Source organism: Crocuta crocuta, unplaced genomic scaffold (genome assembly GCF_008692635.1).
Source record: "Crocuta crocuta isolate KB4526 unplaced genomic scaffold, BGI_CrCroc_1.0 scaffold125, whole genome shotgun sequence".
Taxonomy (NCBI): Eukaryota; Metazoa; Chordata; class Mammalia; order Carnivora; family Hyaenidae; genus Crocuta; species Crocuta crocuta.
This window is the reverse complement of record NW_027531143.1, coordinates 5,511,703-5,514,978: the sequence shown is the minus strand read 5'-3', so window position 1 is coordinate 5,514,978 and position 3,276 is coordinate 5,511,703. Positions and strand designations below refer to the sequence as shown.

The 3,276-nt window shown below is 36.4% G+C and overlaps 1 long non-coding RNA gene across 2 annotated transcripts in view; it reads right to left on the bottom strand.

Moving 5' to 3' along the window:
* The window catches only part of LOC144237420 (uncharacterized), a 510,168-nt gene that overhangs the window by 367,687 nt on the left and 139,205 nt on the right, over positions 1 to 3,276 (bottom strand). For both annotated transcript variants that reach the window (XR_013336849.1, XR_013336850.1), the window contains exon 3: positions 226 to 345. This is a non-coding gene — a long non-coding RNA (uncharacterized LOC144237420). The remainder of the gene's footprint in view (positions 1 to 225; positions 346 to 3,276) is intronic.

Sequence of the window (3,276 nt, the reverse complement as noted above, 5' to 3'; positions counted from 1 at the left end):
GGTTTTTGTCTCCACAGCCTCCTGCACAGCAGACAGTATCAGTGTCATTATTTTATGAAGACATCACTCCACCAGCCATAAGAGTGTTGGAGGTGACTGATAATAATTAATATATCTCTTCAATTACAGCCTCTGACAATATTACTGATAGGCATGTCATGGGTAACATTACATAACAAAAGATATGCTGGAAGTATTTTGTTATATGACTATTCCATTACTTACATTTTCTGCATCTGCTACTCTCTTTTCTTCTACTTGGACTGATATAACTGTTCCAGTGGCATTTGCCAAATTCCAGTTGTGCCTCTAGGACCAAATTTTCATGGAGCAGTGCTATTTCACCTGCAAGAATCGAGATTCACCATTTCAAGAAATGGATTTGACTCAAGCAAAAATATCACCTAACATGGCATGCGGATGTTACACTTTCTTTAAGTGAGGCCTGGGATTAAGGGAGTCTGAGTTATGAATCTGTATTTTTTTTATGCAAGAAAGTCAACTCTATGCTTTTTAAAAAATGTAGCGCTCAATGTATACTTCATTCTCAAGGGGGAAACTCAGGCATCATTGTGTATTTCCTAAATTAATCCAATTATAATGATTTCTATATTTAACGATGAGCCACAAATGTTTTTAATCATGTCTTTCTCCCTGTAGCACAGCTTACATAATACCATTGCATACAAGCTACAGAATAGCACAAAAATATCCTCTATACTAACAGAATACCTGGCAACTCAAGGAATTCATACTCAAAACTCAAACCATTCTCTGAGAAGGCAGAAACCACAGATTTGAAACCAAAGTAAAGTCTGTCATGCTTGTGTTTTCTTTGGCTTTATCTACCCAGCCAAAGTTCATAATTCCAATAAAAGTATTCACCTTGGGGTTTAAAATTATGCCCTTAAAATTAATAGGATAATTATCCATTTTGTATTTCTCTTTTACTCTATAGACACAGAGTCTTTGTTTTATGGCTTCCAGGAAAAAATTCTAAGAATTTAATAGAGAAAAAAAAGTATGAGGATTGGGACCTTCCTGCATTACCCTGAGTGCCAGCATCAAAAAGCCAGATGCAGCCAAAAAAAAAAAAACAACAACAACAACAAAACCAGAGGTCCTATCTTGAAAAAATCCAAAAGGCATTTGATGATGCTTTTCCACTGAGATTTGTATACATTTGCATAAGAGTACAATTAAAAAATGTATTTTTACCTAGAGGTAGATGAAAATCTGTAGAATTAGCTCTGTGTGTTCAATAAGATACTTGGCAAGAACTAACTGGAAATTACAGGGTGAGTTAAGGCAACATCTTAATCATGTGTGCTCATTTGGAAGCATCGGCTCTTTAACTTTTGAATACTCTCCAAAGGGAAACATGGAAGGGGACTGTATTAGTTTACTGGAGCTGCCTAAACAAAGTAAATCGGATTGGTTTAAAGACTAGAAATGTATTGTCTCACAGTTGTGGAGTCTAGAAGTCCAAAATCCAGTTGTCAGAAAGGATGCCTTTGAGGACTGTGAGGAAGAATCTACTCCATGCCTCCCTGCTAACTCTTGATGGTCTTACATATTCCTTGGCTTATGGGTGGTGTGTTCCCTGTATCAACACAGTCTTCCTTCTGTAAGCTATGTGTCTGTGTCAAACTTCCCCACTTTATATGAACACCAACCATATCATAATCTCATCTTAATTTGATCATCAGCAAAGACCCTATTTCCAAATAAAGTCATATTAAGAAATATTAGGGGTTAAGACTTACACATCTTTTGGGGGGACATGTTCAACCAATAAAAGGGATTAAACTGTTTTCAAAAACATTAAGAATCTATTCATATAGAAGTATGTTTCCCAGAAAAATTATTTTTCTACTATGTAACATCACATGCCTGTAATATACAGATAGCTCAGTGATTATCCATGAGTTGAGCACTGAGAAGAGTAGGCAGTGGGGAGCAGTGACTACATATTATGGAAGAAAGACTGATACCTACAGATGAGTATCAGAATCAAAACTAAGTGTTTTTAAAAACTGTGCTCATATTTGAAATATGAAAAACATTTTCCAATATTAAATATAAAACACAAACCTCATCAAAGTATTGTTGGCTGGTGAGAATAAGTGAAAGATATTTCCAGTCCTTCCTTGTCTATGCTCTTTCTCTGGGGATGTTAAAGAATGGTTTGGGAGAGGGGTAAGAAGAAGCATGTCTAAGTCTATCAAGGGAAACAGGGTTTTTCAACACCAAAACACTATAAGCAAGACAAGAACTTACTAATACTATACTCAGACATGCAAAGAGAATGCAGAGACTCTTTAGTTCTTTGCTATTAACATCAATTTTCTCATAAATCTTCAAATTCTCATAATCACTTCCTCTTTGCTGGGTAGCAAAGGGTACAGAACTAAATATAATGCCATCTAGTAAATTTTGTCTGATTCCATTTGGATCACTTAGTCTGTACAGTAACAGTTCAGTTTTTCAAATTGGATCCTCTCTCCCTGAATCTTGCCAGGATAATGTCTGAATACCTAGGGTGGTCAAGGCTGTGACCAGGTTTATATGATCTAAAGATCCTGTAGGTGGAGGAGACCTTGAATACCTTGGTGCCCTCTGTACCCTTTTGTTAGTCTTTTGACTACTGATGACTAAGACATACTCTGCCATTTTGGAGGGTTGCGTGCTGGTCCCAGCCATTAATTTAGTCATCATTCCCTAAAAACAGTAGCCTCTTTGTCTTGATTTAAGTCATCTGATGGTCTACCAGTTCTTATAGCACCCCTATACAGCCTCACAAAACCCTGTGACATATTTGAAATATTCACGTATGCAGTGTCTCCTGGAGTGGAAATTGGTAATCTATAACCTGAAAAGCCCAGCCTACTACTTGAGTCTATAAATAAAGTTTTATTGAAGCACAGCCACACTCATCCATTTATGTACTGTCTCTGACAGCTTTTGTACTACAGCAGCAGAGCTGAATAGCTGCAACAAAACCCACATGGCACAAGAAGACTAAAATATTTATTATCTGAGTTTTAACAAGAAAAGTTTGCTAATCCCTGTTCTAAATGTTTGTAATTTTTAGTTGTATGCCCAATAAAGTTATGCTGCTGCTACTACTACTACTACTACTACTACTACTACCAGTACTACTACTACACACACACACACACACTCATAGCCATGTGCCTGGACTCCTTAATAACATGTAGACCCTTCTTTGATAATCCTTCTTTGAATTTTCTCTTCAAAAAAAAAAAAAAAAAA